The sequence below is a fragment of the Struthio camelus genome, chromosome 3 (assembly GCF_040807025.1).
Source record: "Struthio camelus isolate bStrCam1 chromosome 3, bStrCam1.hap1, whole genome shotgun sequence".
Lineage (NCBI taxonomy): Eukaryota > Metazoa > Chordata > Aves > Struthioniformes > Struthionidae > Struthio > Struthio camelus.
The window spans coordinates 132,413,340-132,439,462 of NC_090944.1; the positions used below are offsets into that span (position 1 = coordinate 132,413,340).

General features: G+C 42.2%; 1 protein-coding gene across 17 annotated transcripts in view; it reads right to left on the minus strand.

Moving 5' to 3' along the window:
* Positions 1 to 26,123, minus strand: part of LOC138066889 (uncharacterized) — a 512,507-nt gene that overhangs the window by 58,748 nt on the left and 427,636 nt on the right. The window lies entirely within an intron of this gene.

The following is a 26,123-nucleotide window of genomic DNA, read 5'->3' on the forward strand; positions in this document are numbered from 1 at the left end:
GGGTTCAGATGGCAAGTCTGCTTTGGGCACAGACGCCTTCCCTCACTACCTGGGAAGAGACATAGCACAGTGGCAAAGCCTGGTCCATAGATAACGGTGGAATCAGAGTCTGAGATTCGCCCAGAGAAAAGAGCAATGTGCGATATTTCCTTGTAGTAACCAGGAATAACACATTTTTTTCTCTGTTCAGTGATTTCAGTGCAACTTGGGCTCCTAAACGCTTCTATGGATCCAGGCCAAAACATATTCAGTAATAGATACTGAAACAAACTACTTCATGTGCCAGTTCTGTAGGTTAATTCACATAAGTGAGAAAACAGTTCTGATTGAAGGGCGGAGTGATTTTTAAAAATTTGATTCACACAGAAGTGTTAACAGCCTTTTTCTTATACCCACAATTGCTGAACAGAATAGAATCAGTGGAAATGTTATTTCCAAGTTGTGTGATGTAAATAAAACCTCCTCTCTCTGACTCACCATAGTGAGTCATTTTTGTCTGTATGTATGTATGTCGAAGGGGGATATAACTTTGCGCTCTGAGCACTCTTCTTCTTGTTGAGAGCTTTTCCTTTCTCAGATTCTCTGTTGCTCTTGTTTTTTGTGGACTTTTCAAATCTTTATCTCTAGTGATCTTCCTCTTGTTTACTGTAACCTCATCCCACTTGTTCAGCTTGCTGGCATGAGTGAGAAAAGACATGAAGTCATATCTGTTACAGTGTTAGCACATTATACAGGATTTTATACAAAATGATAAAATAAGCATGAAGGGCCATTAGAGCAGCAAATTTACACACAGTGTGTACAATCACTGGAGGGCATCTTAAACGATCTCAGCTGAATATGTCTGAATGTCTCTTTTAAGGACCTTTCCGTTCATAGTTTTGCCAAATCTACATCATTTAGGCGAAGAACGGCCAGTCCTAGGCCACGTGTAGAGGCAAAAGGCTGCTCAGCCCTTCTGAGAGGGAAAAGAACGGAAGCAAAAGCCAACCACGGCCCAGCACGCGCTCCTAGGTGCTGCCTCTGTTTCCAGCCTTCCTTCTGAGAGTACTGTGAGACAAAGTGAGGTGTGACATGTTTACAGGAAACAAACATCGAGAGTAGGTGAGACTATATTTTAACATCAAGAAGATGCCCTTTCCAGGCTCTCATGATGAACAGCGATTCCCTGGGAAAGGCACCAACTGACAACTGTTGCTACTACAGCTGTTCTGACAAGAGGAAGAGGGCAAGGACAGCATATACGAAATAACAATTAGAGGGGATGTTAGCAAGCAGCCATGCATGTGACGTTCCTAGACTCGTTCTGCAGTTGAGCCCTGCCCGCTCTTAAGGCTGTGTGACCCAGACATTGCAGGCCGTTTCTGTCGCACAGACCACCACTCCGCTTAAGCGCTTGGGCTCGAAATGTACCTGCCCGACATCTGCCACAAGCTGAACTGTTTTGGGGGTAATTCCACCAGAGCTGTTGAGCCATTTTTAATAGACAAGGAAGAGGAAAAGTCATCACTTCATCCACACACTTGTTATCTTTGTTGTGAATAGCTCCAGAATCACCACCTGATGCTTTGCCCTCCTCCTGGGCTGTTCCCACAGAGCCAGTGCTCCTTTCCTGCACTCTCACAGCTCTTTGGCAGGACTCGTCGCTCTTATTACCGTGCTCAAGCTTCCTAGTTTTTTGTCCATCTCCGCAGGGTGATCAAAAATTAGCCAGACCTATAAAGGAGGAGCTGTTGATTTTTGTAGGGGATTAAAGACAAGACCCTTCTCTACTGCGCAGTGCTGCTCCATCCTTAAAATATCCTGAATGCTAAATGAGACAGGATTCTAATGGGAAGAAAAATCATATGTTGTCATGTGTATATGAATAAACATATATCATAAGTGTGTGCAGGAGAGGGCCAAGAGTAACAGTTTTTAAATATAATATTATACATACACAACACAAAACTATGTGTACATACACAAGAGACTTGATTTGTGGAAAGTGTACTTCCAAATTCAATAATTAATCTAAGCAAAGCAAGAATTATGCTAGTTTGTTAATTCTGGCAGATTATTACAAGCTTTTTTTTCCTTCTGTGAAATAAATGCAGCTAGTGGAGCTTTTAAACAAGTCAACCTTATTTGCCAAGCAAATCAAATGTTCAAAAAGATTATGAACATTGGCAGACAATGATTTTGGTCCGTTTATTGATTCTCTCTAAGGAAAAAAATTAAATAGTAGGTATTAGAGGAATACCATATGTACCAGTTCACATATAACACACTGGGAGTGCATGTGAACGCTTTTGCTTTACTCCAGTTAGCTTACCTAGTTTTTTTGTGGTTTGTACGAAAAAAGCAACACGTTTCAGTAGCTCTTTGTAATTCAACACAGTAGATCAGACTAACCGCAGCATATATGATACACACACCAATAAACCAGCTAGCAGGTGTCTTATTGGAATTTCTGAAGTGTTCTTAGCAAACCAGGTGCCCATAGGAGGAAGGTAATTTGCATATGAGTTATAACTTTACACCTGTTTGCAAATGCTGATACAGACCCTTATACAGAGTACTTAGCCAATAGGAAGCTAATATACAGTGGTGACTAATTGATAATTAAAGAAACCTTTTGGAATATTGTAAAATCTCTGGCACCGAATTCTCTCATCCGCTCAGCACAGTGTGCTCTGCCACGCACTTATCGTACTGCTCTGCCAGCTTTCATAACAATTAAGATCTTGGAGATCTCTGTATTTCCGTGAATCAGGGGTTCAGTTGCAATTTTCAGCGCCCTGGCTGTGTTTTACTGTTGTCTGATGGCTCCTTCTTTAGTCTGCAGAGGGGATCACTCTATTACTGTAGTTTAGACGGCTCAGAGGCTGGCCCTTGCCCCTCTCTTTCATAAAGTAAGTATAATTAGATGATAATGCCCTCCTTGTCAAAACTTACTGCTTATTTAAGCCTGCAGTAATAATTTCAATTTATTAAAGATTTATTCAGATAACATTATTATCACTGTTTATTCAAATGGACATTCTTTTTTTTTCTGGGGGAACAAAAGACGTTATTCTTGCAAACAGATGTAACAAACCTGCCACGTTCTCAAACGGTTAAGTTGGGCATTTTACTTAGAAAGGCTGACAAATTTTCTTCACTTCAAAATATCATTAACACCAATAACACATTTGCCCAAGCCTATTTCTAAGTTGTAAAAAAAGATTGCTACAGATTAAGACCCTTGATATAATGCTATAAGCTCCTAACAATGGTATCTTTTATAGTGAAGAGCAACTGCAGACACAAATTGCCCCCTTTCCTGCACCTTTTTCACAAAAATCAATATTAAAGTAGTAGCTGCCTTAACTCTCCCATAGACTATATGAGAAAAAACCACAGCCACGCTTAGGACAGTTTAGGTCAATAAAGAATCAATACTGTGGTTGAAAAGACTTGGAACTCACTACAGTGTGCCCTATTGTTTCTCTCTATTCTGAAAAGAAGCTGAAGTGCCTCACTTTTTTTAAACTAGCAATGAATTTAGTGTTTGCGGAAAGTGAGGGAGGTCACTGGAGGCTGCATGTGGCTTCAGTGTCTGCAGACGAGGGGTCTGATCTTGTTCACCCACACCTCCCATTTAGTTCAAGGGGAGTCTAGGGAGCAAGAAGAATGCAGCCCTGGGCCCCAGGCGGACTGGAAACCAAAACACTGTAACACGCTTCCATCAAGCCCAACTCATTTATTAACTATGGAGAGACTACCCATAAAAACTCAGGAGTGGAAGGGGTTCTTATCATGATTTCTAGCTCCCTGTCCATTAAGAAGAAGAGAGCTGATTTCAAGCAGAGAAAGCTCTCTGATGTATTTGGCAATTGCCAGACGCGTACATCCTACTTACAGCTAAAGTCAAGCTCACCTTCCACATTTCACATTGCGATTTGAGCATATTTGAACCCCCAATGAAAAAACACAGGTTCAGAGACAAATAAATATCTCAACAGACATGCACGCTTACACGCTCACTCACACACATGCCTACACACGTGGTTTGGATTTGCCTGCCTGTGTTATATCCCTTTTCCGTGCACTGTATACTATGCTTCCTTTATAAGCCTGAGAACTGCAACCATATACCTGTCTGGAGAGTAAGTGAACATGAAAAAATATTGGTTTGTGCGGACTGGAGAGTTCAGATAAAAAAAATTTATGAGTCCAAATCTTCCAAATTCTTTACCTGAAGATGCACTTAGTTATCCTACAAGGGGCAGCTTCCAACGCTTCTCAGCTTACAGCAATAGCTCCTGCTTGCAAAAGCTCAGTGAAAATCTAGATAAAGCTCAAACTCTAGCTCTTTACAAAAATAGGTAAAAAGTGGATAGCAACCAAAAAGATAGCCACAGTTTTAAATGCATTTTTCTGATGAAAGAAATGCCAAACTTGTTTAAATGCTGGGGCTTACAAACCCATAAGAAACACTCCTATCCCTCCTCCATTATTCATCTGTGCTTAAAAAAAAATGTGTCTTTTCTAACATGTCAAACTGAAATCTTCAGATCTGTAAGATGCACTAATGAACAGTTAACCATCACATAAGTAGTCTGTATAAAGAGTAAATGAAATTGTTCTAGCCAGCTTTAGATGTCCTGCAATAATGGGTTGCAATAATTGGTTGATAATAACAATAATAATAATAACAATAACTATTATTATTACTAATAACTATTACCAGGGTAAGCTTTCATTTTATTATGTTGCCTGGATCCTTTTCTACAGCACAAGATCTTCTTCTAATTATCAAGACCCTCCTCTCTCCCAGTGCAGATACTGGTGAAACAGAAATGGGGGGCAGTAAATGCACAAACAAATCAACCTTGGTGTATTGGTAAAGGCATGAGTTTCTGAAGTGTTCCCAGTTCAGAGAAGTACTTCACAGCATGAGAAAGGCTGAAAACAACCACTCGGCAAAGGAGATAAGCACTGCGGAAAGGCCTATCTATAGGAAGTGCTTCTAAGGAAGGTTATCATGTTCTCCATCCTGTGCTCACTCAGATCAACACCAGCGTAGGTCAAACACAGTACCAAGAAAAACAACCGATCTCCTTTTTCAATTAATATTGAATGTGTTAAAAAAGAAAGCCTTCCCCTCATGAAGGCAATCATCAGCCCTGCTGGAATATCCAGTAGAAAATTTTCCAGTTGATTGCAAATCCTTCTGGAAACAGTGCAATGAGGTCTGTCGGGCCATTTCTGTTCCTCCAACAAATACTGAACAGCAGAAATCAGCTCAGACCAGTAAATAACCATGGAGCAACGGTGCAATGAATCTGAGCAGTCCTACCTAAATGCCTGCTGTTGTCCCTGCTGCCCCCTTGCATCACCATCCTCCCTAAGCTCATACTCCCTGACTCTCTGTAGGAAGGTTCTTTTCTTTTTAAGCCAAAGTTTGAAAAGTAGCTCTCAGACCTTCTCTATCCTTACAGGCAGCCAGTCCTGTGGGTAGTGGCAGAGCCAACATGCATGTCCTGTGATCTGCTGCTGGCTTGGGTACTGCTTCTCCAGCTGTAGGACTGCTGCTCATACTTCTTTGATAAAACGTTTCTGAAAACAGAGGAGCTTAAAAAGCAGGCTCCAATGGCTATTTCTAGCCCTAATTTTTAAAAATGACCTAATTTCCAAAAAGGTACACTTAGCATGGAGTCACTGAGAGGATAAAACTGTTTTCCCCCGTAGTAACAGAAAATAAGCAGTGTCTTTAAGGCAAAAATCTCGACAGTTTTAGGGGGACACTGTGGAGGTGCCACAAAGCACTCACCTAAAGTTGGCATGAACATTCACCGCTGGAGTTCTCAGAAACAAACTGCAAAATCTCTAAAGTTCAACCATTTCATCTCAAAAAACACAGACTATTTTCTGTACAAAATACACTCTTCCTCTGTTTATTGTATCTAAGCAGTATTTTCTTTTATTCTTTTATCACCTTTGTCCCACAACCTGTCCTCCTATCCAAAGCTGCTCCACATTTTCTCTGGCACTGGCTTTATATTTCATCCTTACTATTTTCTCAGCTCCATCTTCAGGATCTATACTAAGCTTCTCGGCCCTCTCCAAATTTGTGCTGAGAGTCCGCCATAGCAATTTCTTTGGAGGGCTCTAGCTAACTGACACTCATCCAGAGAGGTCCCATATCGTCTGTCTGCATGGCTCTGCTGCTGTCCCAGAAAGATTTGGGAAGCGAGACGAGCTGGGAGCTTTTAATACAGGTGGCCAGATGTACTGCAGCTCCACAGAGCACTTCAGACAAGCAAGAGACTTTGTGGTAGGGGGCTGGGGCAGGAAAGGAGAGTGCATTGACCTCTTTCAGTCTAATGACATAGAGATACATTGACTGTGCAAATAGCTGGCATGGGTTAACAAGTTACTGCCATCCAGTAGCTTGTTCCCACCTATCTGCTAGTAACTTAAATCGGCCCGTAAAAGCAGCTTGTTGGCTTTTGTGCTGAAGCAGCTTAGGGAGCTATCATACGTTCATCCAGCTAGGTTACCGTCCTAGTTTGTTCCCAACGAGATGTGTGCCCTAATTATGCCTGAGGTTGGTTTTTGGTTCAAAATATGTCTTCAGATCTGAAAGGACTTTTATTGTCCTAAACTTGCCCTACTCATTTTATCAAGACATACTACACAAATCGAGTATATTTCAGCCCTTTGGCGTAGCTCTAACAGCAGGCTCAGACAAGAGAGTAGGCTCTAAGTAATCTCCTCCATTACTTACTCGGTCACTAACTGAACAGCGCCAGGACGAGTCCTGCTCTCACTGACTACACTTGCACAGGGTCAAGTGCAATACCATTATCTTCTGGTTTGATTTACACTAAATCATAAAATCTGAGCTTTAAATTAAATAGTGTGCAAACATCAAGAATTTAACAGTTAATTTATTTTCATATCTCCAACAAGATCTCTTAAACTTCCCCTTTTCAATTAATAACACCTTTTTGAGTTAGTTCCTGAGATGCATCTCTATTTGTTAGTGTGCTGGTGTACAGGGCATGCTAAATGTCTGATCCCTATTATAGTCTGTAAGACAAAAATAATTCTAGACTTACTTGATTTCTGTAAAAGGCAGAAACAACAAAATTAATCTTTACACAAACCACCCAAGGGAGCACTTAGTGGCACTTTTCAATCTATTCATGATCTGTAATTCCCAACCCCCAAAGTTTCCATGTTACAGCTTAATATCTAGGGACTCCATATGTTGAGGGAACACAGCAGAACCAAAATGAGCTGAAAAAAGAATGCATTATATTCAAACATGGGATAAAACAGTACCCAAGGAGCCCTTGCTTCATTTTCTCTACCTGGAACCATGGGACAGTGCAGCCATCTCAGCCTCATTCAAGTGTGACATTTCTTTTGAATGTGACAGTGGTGGCGACCTTGTCATTAACTGATGCTGCTAGCAACATTTCAGCTTTCATAATTCAGTTAATTTTCAAACCACTGGTTACTGAACCCCCAATATAATTTCAATATAATTAAACTAAATTAAAAGCATAATAATAATAAAAAAACAACCCACCTTCTGATCAAATACCAGTCAATGTTTGACTTGAACTCACTAGTGCAAGGAAGTTTTCAGCCAGAGTTTAAGCAGTATCCTTAGCTTCCTCTTGTCATGTCTGACATTCAGGCATATACATGAGAACCCCTATTGTTCTACAGCTTCTCAGTCTGCCCGAGGCACAGATGGAAAATTTCCAGCCTTAATACTAAGGAGCTAGGGTTTGAACTTTTGCTGTGGTTCTGTTATGAGTGCAAGGAAAAGCTAGACAAAGACATGCTGACTTCACTCCTGTATTCACACCTTCAGCCTAGGAGGCAGGTAAGGCCTGATTTGACGTGTATATCTATCTCTTGCAGCAGCCTCTGGTGGTCTCTCAACTGGACATAGCCTGCTTCTCATAGATGACCTCTAGGACTGGGGATGGCATTGCACTGTCCTGTTAGGGGAAGTTGCATGCCCCCAGCCAACTAACTCCTCTGTACTGTTGGAACCTCCTCAGAAGCCAACCTCCTGCTTGGATTTGCTCTTCTGGAGGAGTACAACGGGCACAGGCTTCTGGGAGCAAAATCTGCCTCCAGAATTTTCAAAGATATCAAGAGGCTAGATGGTAAAATGCAAGTGGCTACCCTAGGGTGGCTAAACGTCCACATGCAGTCTGCATTTGCCTAGCTTTGGGCTGGTAACTACAAAAGTAGGATTGCCTGCGCATATGGCTGTGATGCAACTTGTGCATCTGCAAAACTGTAGGGGGGAAACTCATCACTCATGTATTTGAAAACCTGACCTCAATCTTTTTTTTCCTAGGAATCCTGTGCTAAGCACACTTGAGTTCCTTTCCTTCTTTCTACATTTTTCTTTTTTCCTCCACTGTTGGCAACAACTGCCAGAAACCTGAGAAAGTTGTTAATTTCCTGGTGGATTTGTCTTCTCCCGCTTGGCAAGATTAGTCATTCTCCCCCTCCATTCCTAGCCTTCCGCATGTCTAACTTAGTGCAGTTTGCAAAGCAAAAGTTGACACTGCTGTCTTTCCTTTATGGCCTTCTCCAACTACCATCACAGTCCTTGCTAGTTTCCCTGTGCTTGGCTTGGAACATACTGCAAGGTGTGAATTCAGTATAGGTCCTTTATGGGTGCTCAGCAGCAGAATGGTGGAGTTAAAATTCATCCACATGTTTTAACCGAAAAATCAAATCCTTTCAGCCCTTATCCTGTGCATCTCCCCTCTCCTGGGCTTCACAAGGGAAGTATGCATTGCTGAGGTTTCACCACACAAGAAACACAACTAAGGAGGCCTGAATTGCTGGGACCCCACAACACCACTGCAACAGGAGCTCTGCCTTGTGGCAAAATGGGACACAATGGGGAAGGCAGTTTGACATAGGAGATGTAGATTATGTGGCAGGAAAGGAAAGGGGAGCAGAGGGAAAGGGAGAAGAAATAAGGAAGAGCTAGAAGAGTGCAGCAGAGAGGAATACATCTACAAAGCAGGATCCAAGATATGAAGAAGAAGTTTAGGAGGAACTCAATGACCAAGCAGAATCTGACAGGGAAGAAAGACGTTAAAAAAGAGAACGAATAGAAAATGGTCAAAAGAGTATAACAACAAAGAAAGGATTAAAAAAGTTATGAAGAAAAGGATAAACCAGGAAAGGAGGGAAAAAGTAACAATAGTGATATCAATAGTGCTCTGTAGTCTTGCAGGATCTGAGTAGCTGGCCTCAGATTGTCCCTCCCTTCTCAGCTGGCTATTCATTTTGCTTCTTTCAGTCAAAACTAGAAGATTTCAATCATTTTAACTCTTCCCCTTCTTTAGAAATGATCACTTCAATGCAAAAAAAGGAACTTGCCTGAGGAAAAATTAAGTGAGAACCTACAAGTTCAGTCCTCTGAAAGCGGCAGAGTGATATAAACATTTAATACATTACATATATTAATACATACATCCTGTCCTCTGGTTGGAATTTTACAACCGTTACAGTAGCTGCCCACACCTCAGAAGGGACTAGAGATACAGTTATTTTTCAGTTGGTAAAACAAAGATTTTATTTTTGCAGCAACTTTGCATGTCATGCTTCAACCCAAAGTCAGTTTTTGTGGGCCAGTCGATATATGACCCTGGAACAAAAGGTTTGTAAGAAAATACAGACATTTCTTTAATCACGCTATTAGCAGATGCACTTTAGCAACACGCAAAGACATACACTGGAGAACAATGAGTTGGATTCAATTTAGAAGAAGACGTGAGAGTTTCAATTAACACAATTCTGCGTGATTTAAGAAAAATATTCAGGAACGGTGTTTATTTAGCCCACAGCCAAAGTCCATTACTGAGAATTACTCTTAATTAGAGTTGTGCGATGTTGGGAATATCCACTCCTATCATGATTCTTTCACATACCAAAAGAACTATCAACCTCGCTGAGCCTCTGGCATTTCTAGGCTGGTTCAAAAAAATAACTAGATGATAAAAGTATTATTTTAAACAAGATAATCTAACAAGTAACTTGTAAAAAAATATTTGTTTTACTCGCCCTTTTAATTTGATGTCCACAGCATCGTCAAAGAACCTCTGCCTAAAAATATTGCCCAACAAACTGGGTGAAAAAAAAGGTTTACCAAACACAAATGCACCTTGTGTCCCGGGCTGTTTTGTCATGTACTGCTAATTTCTCTTTCTCAAATGAACACACGAAGGCTTGTCCCCTTTCCAACAGCAGCTCTAAATCAGGACTGGATTCAACACTTAGTGAAACATCAGGCAGAGCACCTTTAGTCTCTGAGGAAACTGTCCCTGGCTATTTTCTGGATCAGCGATAACAGATGTCTTTATCTGGAGGGCACAGGCCCCGGCCAGCTACAGGAGCATTGCTGCAAAGGAGAGGAAGATAGGCTAGTTTTTACAGAGGTTGACTATGCAGCCTCACCAGCAACCTGAGACAGACAGGGAGTGCAGGATTAAGGAGGAGTGCCTGGCCGGGAGGCAGAGCAAAAGAGTGTGTTCAAAAGTCATCCTTAATCAAGAGTGTCTGACAAAATCTGAGAGGCTTGGAGGTGGCTTGAAAGACTGCCTAATCTGTTGCCCAGTGTAAAGTGTAAACCTTGGTTCCACCTTGGCGGGAATATCTCTCATAAAGAACTGGGTCCTTGAGGAAATGGCTGTAAACTGTCCTCACTACAATGTAAGAGGGCTGATGGGGCTTTAGGCACCACGTAGAGCTTGGCTACGCTCCAGCCCTGGGACCAGAACTCCCCACACTCCAATCTGGGGGTACCTTGGCACTGGGCAAAGTGGTAAGTTTGACTCAGCCAGCTTTTTAAGAAAGAGTGGTGTTAAGCCCACGCCCCAAATAAGCATTCCAACAGGGCAAGTAAGCCTAAAGCAAACTATGACTAAGCATTAGTTCATTTTTCAGCATTACCAAGGGAACATAAGAATTGGCAAAAGACAGACCAAAATGTTTGGAATTTGGTTCAGACGAGCACAAGAAATATCACTATTTATCTGGATCTCTTGGACTTGCAAAATCTGAAAATATCCCAAGATATGGCTTGTCTGCAGTTCTTGCCTTTCACTACCCGTCCCCTATCATTTCAGTATTCCTTCTCCCAGCAGCAAAAACTCATAGCAGATAGTTAGCCAGAAAGAAAAAAAAATGGAAAGAAAGGAAAAAAACTGAAGTTAAATAAACTTTTTAAACTGCTAAAAACAGATCTGGTTTAAGCCTAGCTTGAGTCATTTCATCTGTTCCTAATTGCTTTGCTCACCCCTGGTGAGAGCCATTGTCATGTAAAAGGATGGAAACAGTCCAAAAAGGCAAATCTAGTGACCGCATCGGTTTTCAGGAGGAGAGGAGAAAGTACTTGAAACTCAAACGAGGGTTTACCTTTCTGCAAGTATCAGCTATGGTAATAGCAGCCTGAATCAAACTTCCAGATACATAACTGGATCTATAACTGGAGGTGTTGATTCAAACTCCCTTTTGATTTCTCAGGTTTTTGGACAAGTAATCTATAAGAAAGACATATGAGTCACCTATGACTTCATCAGAAGACCCTATAAGAAGCTGCATAGTTTCATGGAGCTGAGTAAATATTAAAGGTACTCAGTGCCCTGCAGATTGAGACAAAATGATATTTATGCGAATGACTTTCGGAGAACAAAAATGAATGCTGGAGAAAATTTAAGGGGCAATAAGACATTAAAGAGGGGTACAGCCAGGAGCCTTGAGTCTTATTAAACAAAAACAATCAGAGTATCCACATTTTTGTAGTCCTACTGTGAAGTTCCAATAAACTTTACCCAAAAAACTCCTTACCCAGCTTCACGGAAAACATGAAGTGATCCCAGAGGCTGGCTGGCTATTTAATACCTCTTGCAGTAGTTAAAAAGGCCACTTTCTTCTTCTCTCTCACTCTTTTTTTTTTAACTTTTACTGCAAAACCATTAAGGAAAGAACGAGGTCTAGTAATAAAAGGTAGCTATATTCCCCCAGGAAGAAGGGGAATGGTGGTTCCTGTGTACCCTTAGTGCTCTTGGGAGGGGTACTTATAAAGAAGGTGAAGGTCATAGGGAAGAGAACAGAGTATTTTCTGTTCAATGGAAAACAGAAACTTCCAAATATGAAAGGGAATTTTAGCAAGTTTTATTTTATTCTTTTACAGCCCTGACATCATTTTCCTCCACGGTGACATCATGGCTTTAAAGTAACAGCTTCCAATGAGGCCAGTGCATCAGGAGCCTTACAAAGCAATAGCATTTGCTGTTTCTGATTTTCTTAAACAGAAACACTGATGAAGCCAAGACACTGAAAAGCAGATCTTCCCAGCCGGCTGAGTTCCTATGTGTTTACAAACTATTATTCAAACCTTGTGAATAATATCTTATTGAAGTGTCCTGGGCTGGAAGGGCACCTTTGATGGAGGGAGGTTAGAAATACAGCAATAAAGAATACACAGCTGGGTTCAACTAGTAATGCTTTATTTTTCTGCTCCTCTCCTACTGCTTCCTCACCCAAATCTGCCAGCTACACTTACCTAAGAACACGTAAAGGGACTGCTCCACCCTGTGCAGCCAACCAGGAAAGCTGAATACGAAACCTACTGTATTAACACTTTCAGGAGAAAGTGTTTTTGAACTGCCTGGTCAAACTTCAAGGTAAATCAACAGCTGCACAGTGTGAGTTTTGGTTTAGACTCGATTTACCCTGCTGAATCTGAGAGCAGGGTTTGGCCTCCTTCCACTAAAGGGAACAGATCTTCTTCCTGACGTGAATTTGCTGGACTCTGATGTTCTCCAATAAACAGATGCAATTGCCATTCCCAGTTTAAGAGCTAGAGCCAGGAGAGAGCTTCAAAGAGACTGAATTACCTCTCTTACCTGTAGGGATGTGGTTATGTCTGGCAGAGCACTTCGGGGGAGCAGCTTTCACTGTGGCCATCAGCCGCCTACAGTCTACTGGAGGGCTACACGGTGTCTTCCCCCCAAACTCCCAGACCCTTCCTCAACTGGAATATTCATTCAACGGCAAGAGATAAAGCTGTATTTTTTGTAGCAGGGAGCTCGTAAACAATTGACAAGCAGCTGTAGATATTTTCCGCACCCCACACTGGCAGAAAACCCTCTGTCCAAGCACACACCAAAAATACGTGAAATAACGTTAATACATTGTAATTGGTTTGCACCAAACTAATAAAGACTGGCAGTTACTACACTCAGTCAGTCCACACGATCATTTCCCTAGTGGGTTCTTTTGTCACTGAGATTCACAGAGTGCCAGTAAGGAAAGGGAAAATAAGGAGCCTCCCTTTAAAAAGTCTATATGTCTACAGTAAGTAACAGCTGTTGCTATTTTAATACTATCTCAGGGCTCATATCGATGTGACATCACACAGAACTACGGCTTGGCCACTGATTTTACTGCCAATATACCTTAAACTACAGGGATTTTATTACAAATTTGTATGTTGCATGTGTGTCAGAAGGAAACCCACAACGAGAAACCTCCTTGCAGTTTCATCCCCTCGTAGTAATTCAATGAGCCATAAACTGCTTTTATTTTGGAAATAAAACCTGTATTAATTTTCAGCTAAAGAGAAGTAAGTGAGTTTGTCACTATCAGAATTTATTACACATCTAAACAAAAAAGAGTTTCTGTATCTGAATGGTAAGCAGGCCAAGTAGGAGGAGGCGGGGACAGTTTGTATTCTAATTTCAAACTGCAGGGCTCCCAGGTGTATTGTATAGGATTTCCTGTAATTTACAGGCAAAATAAGCAGTCTACAGGAAAATGTTTGCCACACTGTACACATGTATTAATTACACAGCAGGATAAAATGATTTCTTTGTGATAGAAAGGGATGTGATCTACAGGCAAACTATTAAACTGATGCGGAAATACACACGTTCTCCTGCCCTTAAAAAGGCCTGTTGGATTCAGGGAAATAAAATTGGCAAGTGTCTTACCACACTTTGCATTCCCAGGTCTGAGACTGGAGCATATCACAATGTGCCAAGCTCCACGGGTGCGAGGCAAGGGGGATCTCTCCTTACAAACACTCTCTGGGAACCTCACTATCTCCGCTAGCCTGCAGGGGCTACTTCTGAACTGAGCTCCTCTGAGAAAAACACCTCCTCCCCTCCAGGGAGAAAGGAGGAATTTTATGATTTCAGGTGTGTATTGTTCGATATCTCCCCAAGCATCGTATAATAATACAATTGAATTCTTTCTGGAATCATCGGATAGATATCATTCTTTTACCTACCACTGAGCACTGAGAAAGCATTGCTTTTCATTACCACAGGTTAGTGCAATATGAAACTAGTTGGAGAGAGACAACATGGCACATCATAACCTCTCTTAGAAAAGATGAGGGAAGTTCTTTTTAGATATACAATCATCAGAGCTTGAGACATAAAGGGATATGAGAGGAATAAATAAAATATTCAGAATGTGCCTTTCTCAAGAGCAAATTTCATGTAACTGTACGGGCTTGTTCACACCATGAGATGAGCAATTCTAGTCATACTTGTGTTCAGATGCATTTTCTGTAGCAGAAGTTTGCTTTTTTAAATTTTTTTTTTTTTTGGACTGGTATGAAGAAGAACTTCATCCCCCAACTTTTCCCAAAGAGCTAGGTTAGACATGATAGGCATTCAGAAGGCAGAAACACAGAAATGTCCAGTTTTCTTTGACTAAGGCGATTTTTAAAAAACAAAACCCTCAACACAAAACTTCTGCCCATATTCTTCACACAGTAAGGCCTACCTAAGGCTGAAGATCAGATTACAGCAAGACCTACCCACAGATGACCTGTAGGCATTAAATGATATCTAATTTTACCTTTACGCATTTAGAAGGAACTCTTCAATCGTACCTCCAAGTTAATATTTCATTTCGTAGCTGAGGGAAAGGGCAGAACAATGGCTGGAGAAAGGAATTTGCTCTCGCTATGGGAACGTTCTTGCTTTTTTTTCTCCATTAATGAAATAGAAGGCAAAGCCAGAAGAGAAGAGACATAGTACACTGTTTGATAGTTGAGTTATACTAGTGACCATAATGCTCGTTGAGGGTTTACATCAGCAGAGACCAGAAGAAACTATCTTCAGCTCTGCAGAAGCATCGCAGCTAACACAGCTGATGTCAAACTCTTTCTCACCTGTCTAAAAAGAGACAGGGCTCTCAGTGTCTGCTAGAAATAGGTGTCACATAAGCTAAACGTCTGGATTGCCCTGAGAATTCACATTTTAAAATGCTATAAGGTCATCAGCAATGGGAACCAATTATCAGAGATATCTTCAAGCTAAAATCCATGCCCCTCTAGAAGATACCACGCTCCTGACAAGCACAAGTTTCTGGCTTCAATACTGTAACTGAAAATATATACCATGTCTTGCACAGGACAGTCCAGAGCTAGCCAGTTTCTTCTGGCCTTCATAGGGGCCTTCCGGACTTCAGGGCCTCACTGCTACCTTAGCCAGCAGGCCACCTAAGCCCATCAGCAGAGCACAGCAATTCGGCAACCACCATTCTGAAGAGAAAGCTAGTTAGGCTAAAAACAAGCACAGAAGAAGGGAGGTAGGAAATCTGGAAGAGCTGCATATTTTTGGACAGCATTTAATAGCTTTCGGGAGAGGCTGAAAGCAGATGGTGGGTACAGAAAGTATTTGATCACGGCCAACGTGGGTCGGTCTAGGGGAAGACAGAGAAGTAAGAGTGGAGAACAAAGCGTTGTGGTAGCTAAAACACTACGAAGACATGAGCTTAGGAGGCAGTCTCTGAGCTGTCTCTATTGTGACAGAGCACAACACATGAGGACTGATGGCTTTGCCATAACGAGGGACTAAAGGATCTCTGAACTGGTTCAACCTGGCTCTGCTGTGATGAGAGCAACATAACCAAACACTACCCTGCACGACATCTCTTCTATTTTCTATATATTTATGGGACACAGAACATAGACCCGTGCTTAAGTGCTGCAGTATTTAATGGTCTCCACAATTTAATGACACTTTAGTAATAGTCACCCTCACTGTTTCACTTCAGTCCCTGTCTTTCCGCATGCAGAAATCCCTCCAATGAGGGTGTTGTTCTGCCACCATCACTGAGGCTTTCTTCCCCTCCTCCTCATGATGAGAGCGGGGGGAAAACTTGCTGCAAATTTCTAGAGAAAATAGAGTTTAATTTCTTGGAGGTGTTTTGTTGACAAGAAAATGGAAAGCATGTGCCTCTGCTTCTCTTATTGTACTTCCCAGTAATGAAAGTATTTAAGGAGGTACAATTATGGACTTGGCAAGCACCTGAGGCTCTTGGAACTGCTTTTTCACACTGAATAAACACCGCAGTTAATCTGTTTATGTTACACTGCACTGGAAAACTATCTTCAAGAAAAGGCTACAACTATGTCTTCATTTTCCACTCTTTTTCTTTGTTTTTAATGAAGTATTAATAATTTGTTTAAATGACTTGATTCTTCTTTTTTATCTCTCTGTTCACGAGACAGCCAGTCAAAAGCAGTTTTAATTAACAAAGATATAAACCCAGGGATTACTACACTGGGTCAGATCAATGATCCATTATGATTTTGACAGTGGCCAACAGGAGATGCTTCAAAGTAATGTGTAGGAAGCACTATAATGAACAGTAACAGCGTAACTTCCTACCGGGACATGAGTTTCTTAACGCTCACATGTTGTTACTCGCACATGCACCCACCTTGAGAGTTTATATCCCTTCATTTAAACAAGTAAGTATATATACCTATAGATTATTCTTAGTATGTACATGCATGCCAAATCCCTTATTTCTTGCTGATTTTTAAACCTACTAATCTCTCAATGTCAGCTATATTTTGTGGAGTGAGTTCTATAATTTAAATAGTCTCTAAAAAACAAACAAACAAACAAACAAAGCAAAACTATCTGATTGAAAAAGTGACCTCGTCTTTCATCATTAATTCACAGCTTGGGTGTAGAGTGGAGAGCGCAGAGAACTGTTCCCAGACTGCTCGGCTGACATGCTTTAGTCCTACGTGGACATTGCACCTGTTATCATGGCAGCCAAAGAGCATAAGAAATGTGCTACCCCATCAGGTCCGTGTCCGCCTGGCCTAGTGCTGCGTCTGAATGGCAGGAGAGCGCACAAGCCTGCTCACTACCTGTGATCCACGCCCCTCGTATTCCCACAGCATCTGTGGCTGCTGGATTAGGGATGTTGCAGGGTATGTGCTACAGCTGTCTGTGCTTATTCCCCTCAGTACCAGCTTATGGATCAGTTGTCTGTGAATTTGTCTAATCCCTTCTTGCTGATACAATGCGCTCCCACAACCGCCTTTTGCATCCCAGAAGCTCACTAACTGCTTTGTAAGGAAGTCCCTTCCTGTTTTCAACCTACCTCTTACCAGATACAGTGAGTGCCTCCTAGTTCTAGTACTACTGATAAATAACCATTCTGCTTTCACCTCATCCTCTGGTTTTGCAGACTTCAGCCACTTCTCCTTCTCAGCCTTTTCCTCTTCGGACTGAAGAGTCCTAGCTTCTTTAGCGTCCCCTTATAAATGTGGCTGCTCCATGCCTTTAACTGCTTCAGTTGCCTTTCTCCATGCTTCTTTTAACTCCAGAACTGGGCACAGCAGGCCAATTTTTACTGTTATCATCATTAAAAATACTACAACATTTTTGATTCCTTAGCAGCTGTATGCCCTATTCTGGACATTTCAGCTGGGTTTATGAAAGAATTTCAGCTGGACTTATGCAAGAATAGGGGATAAAATACTGGAAAGCTCTCTATTCCGCAACCAGCCCCCGGCTAAGCAGGAACTCCTACTCCCCGTAGGAACCCAGAGCCCAAAGGCACAGCTGGTCTGCAAACCATTTTGTTTCAGAATATGGCTTGCCCAGGCAGTCAAGGCAATTTTGAGTGTGGAGGTCCAAACTTTCGACAAAGTAAGCCATCAGAACAAAGCAAAGTATCTACTTTGTACATTATACAACAGAGCTGACATGTACTTGCTACATTCATTACGCAATATAAAAGGGAGCCCGTAGTTCTAGCCTAGTCCATGGAGACTGCTTGACTGATGGGAAATATGTAATAGCACAGCTGATGCAAATTTTACTCTACTACTAGGAGCAATACCCCTAGCAGCTGTCAGCAGCGGGCGGTATACAAGGGGTCTCTAGCTTCTCCACTAACTGTAGTTCCACAAGAGTCACTCTGGATAAGGTCTTAATATTCACTAGAGAAAACATGCAAACTTGGCCTTTGTTCCTGCTTCGAGAGTGAACTACGAGTAACTCTTGACAGCATTAAACAAATACTACAAGATGGTCTTGAAAGAGAGTCACTGCGCTCTGCCCTGCTGCTCTCAGACCCCGGAAAAGAACGGCAGAGGACTCTAAAACGCGACTGCAAGATTTTCTCTTAAAGTTCATGAAGCTGTACATCTCATCTTTTCCTCCTATTTTAGGCCTAAATCCTGTAGTTTCATTTGAGTATAAAGTACAAGAGCACAGAAGTCAGTAAGAGTCCTTTTATTGACTTCAGTTGGCATTGTACTGGGACCAATGTTTTTAAAATCCTAACAGTACAAGGAGGCAGAAACTTGTGTGTCCATAAGGTAAAAGAAAAGTGTGTGTGGTTAAAACATTGAAGAAATTGTTCTGAGAACAATTCATCTTTCTGAAAATATGAACCCTATGATGCTGCCAAGGTCAGGGAGAGCTGTGATAATTTAGCGCGTTAAGTGCTAGTCATACAGCACAATGCCACGTTATTTAATTTTGTAACACATTCACACAACTGTCTGACAATAGCCAGGGACATTAACACTACCTGTGGGCTGAGGTCAAGGCAACGTAGTTTAACGTTAAAACAAAAGAGCTAATTGGAATCCTGTTCAAGTTCTAGCTTATTATGTGCTCAGAGTTACTTTTCTTCTTTCTGTCTCAGTCAGCTTATCGGGAAAGGTGGACCACAGAGTGGCTCATGACTGAAATGTGAAAGAAAAACGCAGCGCGTATGTCTGGCCTGTTCGGTCAGGCTTTCCGCTCTTCGTAATTTCTCTGTCCCTCTTTCCCATTCAGCTCTGGTTTGTGAATTCTAGGCAGTTTTCCTCGGAGAGCTAAAACATGGCTCACCATGTGAAACGCGAAGGGCTACTGTGAAAAAGGGGAAGCCATCTTCAGCTGTAGAAATTAGGGGTAATGCCAAGTTAAGAATACAGAGCTATTTGGGGCTTACACTTCATTTTTACAGCTGGCAGTGCACAGAATACTTTATAAGTAAGACTAATCACACCACTAAAACCTGACAGAGACAAATAAGGGCTATCCCCTTTCCATGAAAGGAAGCATAAACATAGAATAGTCAAATGCGCAAAGAGGCGGAAGAAATACATAACTGAAAAAAAAACAAATCCCAGAATTTCTGCCTCCTTGTTTCTAAACTTATGAAAAAGACTTTTCTCTCAAAAAATGGGATTAAATAATTTAATTCAAGAAACAACCTTGTGTTATATTAAATTGCATGTAAAGTTTTCCTCTGCTCGCAGAGGAGCTGAGAGTGACCCTCTGAAATAAATGGCTGCTGTACATTGTGACTTTCAAAGTAATATCCTTTCAGTGCACAAAAGGAGAGAGCAAAAGATGTATGTCCTCTGGCTCAACTTGTATGGCTCTCTCTAAGGAGTTCACACAGATGATCAGACCAGCAACTGTCAGAAGCACAGGAGTGTGGAAGTCAGGAGGAAGAACAGTACAAACTCAAAACTAGACTAGACCCAATTGCCATCAAACTTCAGCAGGAAGAACCGGCAGATCCTTCAGTCGCACGTCCTTTGCACTGCCTGGGCACGCCTGCTGCAGGCCACAGGCCTCAAAAATACTGAGTTTTGAGCTGCAGCCTTCTCCTTTGTAAGTCCTCCCGCTCCCTAATCCCCCTGGCACCCAAAGAGCTGCCCATAATTCCCCGCACAGTAAATGCCTCTGCTTTGTTTTTGGGAAGGATCGCCTCAGGTTTCATCCCTCTACACGCAAACTGATAAACAGGCATATTCAGTCCCCGCAACAGGCTCAACTAAAGTTCCCTCTGAAGATGAATTGTTATTATAAGCCGTGGTACACTGTTGTGCCCTGCAAAAAATGTAGTTATTCAAAGAAGTGGTTTCAATGTCATGTTCATTTGGCATATAAGCAAGAGCAATGCACTCCCTCATACAATCTCTGTCTCTCCCTACATCTCTCTCTCAGCTGTGGGCACAGTAGTAATATATAATGACAGAACAAGTGTTTTTTTTTTTTTTTTTTTAGCTTAGGACTTATAAAAGTCTTAAAAAAAAGGAGTTAGAGCTCTAAAGCTACGTTCACTGCATAGCCTGCATTTTTGGAAAAGAAACAAAAAAGTCTCATGAATCAGGCAGGCATGCTGTAAAATGAAAAGAAACCATCGTATGATAAACACAGGAAATTCACTGATTAAGATGCAGAATTTTATTTCAAAGGAAGTTGGGCAGAGTCTCTGTTTTTCATGACTGCTTCTGTCACCTGTATGAAGGGGCCACTGGACTTACATATGCAAAAGCCATTTATCCACTTATATTGGGTGCCTTGTAAGGTCTGAGTCCTCAAAGAGCTCAGAAATAAGTAGCTTTCCGGTTGGCACCTACCTAAATAGCCTCGCTTACTCTACAGAAATGGTCTCACTCGCCACAGAGATTTCACTGAAGGCATTTGCTCAAGGCATGTAACTCTGACACCATTCAGAGGAACAGGTTTAGGACTCTGATCTCCCTCTGTGCAGTAGTGAAGAGATAAGCCCCATAAGTGGGATGAAGGAGAAGTTAGAGGACTAATGCAACGATTTAATACGCTTTTGCTGAACAGCAGTCCCAGTGTCTGAACCTCAGCCTCAGACAGCCCATTCCCTGCCTACAATGTTTTAGAGAATGCCTGGGAAAAAACACATCAGGTGCCACCTTCTGCACATCAGTGGTGTAAGCCAATTAATCAGGGTCTCCAGGGCCACGTCATAAGGCACCTTGTGTTACTAACACGTTAAACTTAAAACATGAGAACTTCTCTATAGCCATATCCTGGAACTCAGACAAGATCATGCTGGCCTCTCAGTGTGTTTGTGAACATCATTTCTGGGAGCCCATATGGCCCTGCTTCAGGGCCTGATGCTGATCTCATGACCAAAGAGTCATGCAAATTAGCTTAGAAGTTTTACCGTGATAAATTGACACACATGGAAACTCAAAATGGAGCCTTCAGCAGCTCTTTTACAATAGCATGGGAAAATAATCTCTCCGCTACTTATTCCATTATCACAGACTAATTGGAAGACCTAGAAAACTTCCTCCACGTCATTTGCTGTCTATAACATGAGCTATCTGCAGCTGATCAAATTCCTCACCCCCATGGCTATCGTTACACAGGAGCTGATTTGAAGTCCAGGCTGTAATCTTACCACTCTCATTGCTAAAGACATGCACAGTGGTAAAACAGCCCCCAAAAGGGATTAAAGAATTATATTTAGAAACACAAACACATAGAGACCCCCCACCAACTCAGCAGATTCTTCTGAAAGTTGGCACTGTCACAACAAATACAGCCGCCTGTCGCACCCTCCACGGCTCCTGCTGACAATGCTAGGGAGGAGGAGGAGGTGCTGAGTACTTCGTTATTATGAGGAGGAGGCTAGTGTTGGGAAAGGTGTTGAGTTTGACACAGAAGTATCAGGAGCAGGAAAGCGAAAGTCAAGGAAATCAGCCTTGTGCCATCTAAAATTGCTCTGGCACTAAACCGACAAAAATCAATGACTCTGCTTTCGCAGTAGTTTTCACATAAACCTGAGGGAGCGTACAGCACAAGTTGCACCAGATGGAAAGTCTCTGGAAGTACAGAGTGAGACAGGAGCAAAGTTAGTATCTATCAGCTACATCATATGCCGCATTCACAAACAGTAATTAGGACTATTCACATCTCTCTCTTTTATGTTTGTTGTATTAATGTGGAGGGAGAGACAGCACAGACAGAAAATCTAAACGGTATAAAAGCATACAGCGGATTGTTTATACTCTTAAGTATGTGTGCTTTTTCTTTGCAAAGAAATTTGGTAGTACAGCAATCTGAATTTTAAGTTAGAAATTTTTTTTCCCTGGTTCCAGCTTTTCAAGCCCGTTTTATCACAGCAGCATCCTCATGAAAACAATCCCCCTCCCCAATGCCACATTTAAAATCTTCCCACAAAGAAAACTGAAGGAACATAATTTTTGTGCAACTTAGCCATCTTTCAAAGCAGCTTCTGGCAGAAGGGAGCTGAGAGTGATGAGCCCGCAGCATAATAAATAATAACAATATTGAACAGTTTTGCAGAGCAAATACACACTGAAAAACTTCCTCTTGAGTACCTGACATTATTAATTTGTTCCCCAAATATGCGGTGAGGAAAGTCAGCCCTTTTTTACAGAGAAGGAAAGTGAACATACAGATTTAAATAATTGTGCAAGACACAGAGAGGTCCACTTCACAAATTGGGTAGAACAACGCGGAGGGACTGTGATCTCACAGTCCATATCCGTGGCTATATTTGGGTAGAGCCCTGCCACCACAATAGCTGCTATCAGTGCGTGACACATTCATGGGGTTTTTGACAGCTGTGAGTAACATCTGCTCTGAACTGCCCTCCCCTGGGGTCCAAAAGGAGCAGGTGCTGGGTGGGCCTCAAGGAGAAGAAAAAGCTGAGCAGAAGTTCATGCAACTATTGATAGTGGAAGAACGTCTAACCCCTTCCCCAGCTTCTGGTTAACAGGGAGCAAACTCATAGTAATCCACTGCCTAAGGAATATGTGACATTTTGCGTTGCACAAATCTGGGACATCCTCTCCGAGCACTCCTTTGGAACGACAGCAATCCAGACATCCTGCCGATAGGAAGGCAACACTTTAGCATGAGCTTGCTGGCCATATATACACCTAATCTCCTTGTAGCAAGTCCACAAAAGTCTTTCAGACGCTTCCTCAGCATTACAGCAATATCCCACGTCCACAGAGAGGCCTTTTTTTACTTTGAGGACTCTGTTTTCAGCCCCATTACCACACAGCAGAGACTTCAGATGCATTGAGGGGAGGGGGAAAAGACCTGAACTGACTTTCTGTATTCACATGAAATGGTTAGTGAATGACCTTCTGTCCAACAGAAAAGACAAAAGCATGGAAAAGCTGAACAAAGGAAAACTTACTCAAAGAAGGGGGAGGATTTTTTTGTTTGTTTGTTTGTTTGCATAGAGACAGAAGCTGAGGCTGATGCGATGCTAGGTTAATTTTAAGTTTCTCCTGTTTTAGAGTACTTGTAACAGAGTGACAAAAGCAACAACAAATTTCAGGACCAGCACAACACCAAATCAGGTTGAAAACCTGCTTGGCGTATTCACACTAATAAGCTCTCTGAAATCAATGGGTTTGGGGACACGTCTACGGACAAATATCACTCACTCCGTGCTTTCCTTGCCATTGGGTTGGTGGGGAAACTAACCTTCATCCTCCCTTTTCCTTATAGGATTTCTTATGAGTCAGGTTATAATGCAAAAGTAACCCAGACAGAGAATGGCTGTTCTGTGCCATCTCCTGCTTCCTCTAAGCACTTGCTAGCACCGGCACACCAGTAGGATATGGCATATGTTGATGCTTGGGCTATTGCTTTTGCTTTTTAGAGCTATTGATTTCCTGCCCTTTCTTGTAAAGGATTCTGCGAACTGGAAGGAGTTAAAGGTTAACTGCAACGATTTCATCAAAAAGAATATTTTAGATTTGCTTAAGATTCTAAATCACAAGCAGCTAAGTATCTACACTTAAAAATTACACTGAGATTTATGTCTTCAGACGACGAAGTCACAAGCGTTGCCTGCCAATATCAGAGCACCAGACCCCGTGTTTGTGCTGCTGCAGCTCCGCACGCGCAAGCAGCCTCCAGCTCTACTTCAGGCACTGGCCCGGCACAGCTTGGGATCAGACTAAGACGAAGAGGAAGAAGAAACGGACTCCAGTGGCTGGCACAACCTTAAGATCGAGATCTGGCATTTGGTGAGAATCAAAGGTCAGCAGTGGACATTGGGAGAACAGGAAAACACATCCCTACTAGCACTACTGTACCTGTCGTCAGTATGAGCGAGTACGAGCAGATTCAAGTCTAACCTTGCGGAAGAGAGACAGCATCTTTACTGCTCAACGTCAACAAATCCTGGTGGGGGGCTTGAGGGAAGGGACTGGTGAGAGGGGAAAAGAAAGATTAGAAGGACAATATGCACTGAACACTCATCCCAGAGGGTAAGAGAACTGAGAAGGACTGCTGCCCAAAATACAGTGCACCTATTTGTGTGTGAGTGTGTGTGCACGAGAGGGAGGGGGAGTTTACACACTTGTTTACAAGCTGTACGTTTATAAACTGACATTTTCGTTACTGTGGTTGTGTTTCTCCATTTATGCTCGTTTTCTCTCAGTAATGTGTTTTTTTTGCTTTATGCACAGACTTAGCTCTTGTAAAAGAGGAAACTTGGCTGGCTGAGGGCACCCAGGGGAGATGTTTAGCTCACCCAGGGATCTGAGCAAGTCAGTGCATTTGCTAATTTTAAGAGGAACCTCCTGACATCTCAAACCAGCATTCACTGCTGCTGACAGCACCTGGCAGAAGGGTTACATCCTGGGCATCTTTTGGCAGTTTTTCCGTGAAGCGGCTGCAACAGAGCTACAGTACAGATGGTCCTTCATTTGGGGCTGTTTGGATCCAGACCTTTGGTTTGGGTCTGTCTGAAGGGAAACTGCCTTCAAGATATGCAAATATTTTGGTTTTAAAGCTATACGGACATGGCTAAACTAATGTCTCTTCCTTCCTCCTGCACCCGTCCCACTTGTCGTTGAGGCAGCAAGATAGAAAGAGACTGGTTTATCCTGTAGCCAGGGAATTCGCTATCTATCTCTTTCGGCTCCACATCACCGCCCAAGCCCTAACCCTACGGACGCAGGTGTGGGGACAGGCTGTGAGGGCAGGGCTCCCTCGCAGGGTCTGGGTGCTGAAATTTCCGTCGGGACCCTGAAATAAAACACAGCTCTGGGCCTGGGGCGAAGCCAGCCCTGTACTGGCGGAGCCAGGGAAGAGCTTGAAGGCGGGGAGCCTGACGTGGTATTTAACATACACCCTGTGGGATCTATCCCCAACAGAGGATTCAGCCCCCCAACAGGTTTGCTCGTTTCTGTTATTCATTAGAGTACTTTCAGCATTATTTTTTAAAGATCTGTTCTACCTCTGGAAGAATTACTTCTCAATGTAAAAGCAGAATGATAAATACAACTTCCCTTTCCCTGCTGAATCCAACTTTCAAAAAACATAATGCTTCTCGTCTTATTTCCTCCCCAAATCAAAATAAGCCAACCAAATCCTGCAGTATACCTATCAATACAAACAAAAGATGCAGAGGTGGTTTTCTTGTAGCAGAAATAAACACAGTTTAAGGAATGATTTTCCTTTCACAACAGCTTAAAGTCCTCCAGACTTGACAGAATTGATTACTGAATCAAAGCAAAGAAGGGCAAGGAATGGAGTTTTCTTGCGTACACCTGTAATGTTATATGCTCTGCATGCTACAGGGAAGGAAGTGAAATGCTTGAGTTATCAGTAAGGAAAATCCAGTGAGGAAAAAGAAGAAGGGATATCTTGGGATTAGCTTTAGCGTAACATCCTACAGTATGTTTACTTTTCCTTTCTTCTCCATCTCATATATCTTCATGGCATCAGTCCCCAGCCTTGCAGACCCTCCCAGGAGTACAATGCCCCTTTCGTGTATTGTACGAGTGGCACTGAGAGTACAGCAACTTCAAAACATAAAAGGAAAAAAAGAGTCTCCCTCACCGCCATCATCATTTTTAAAAAAGGCAATTGATGTCGCCTGAAGCAGCAGCTATGAAGCCCAATTATACCACATTTCATTCAAGTGTCAAAAATTGGAATAATAATAGCCAACAACGAGGAGCATATATAGGAAACGATGCTGCCATCTTCTTTTGTTTTGGCCACGCGTTTTCA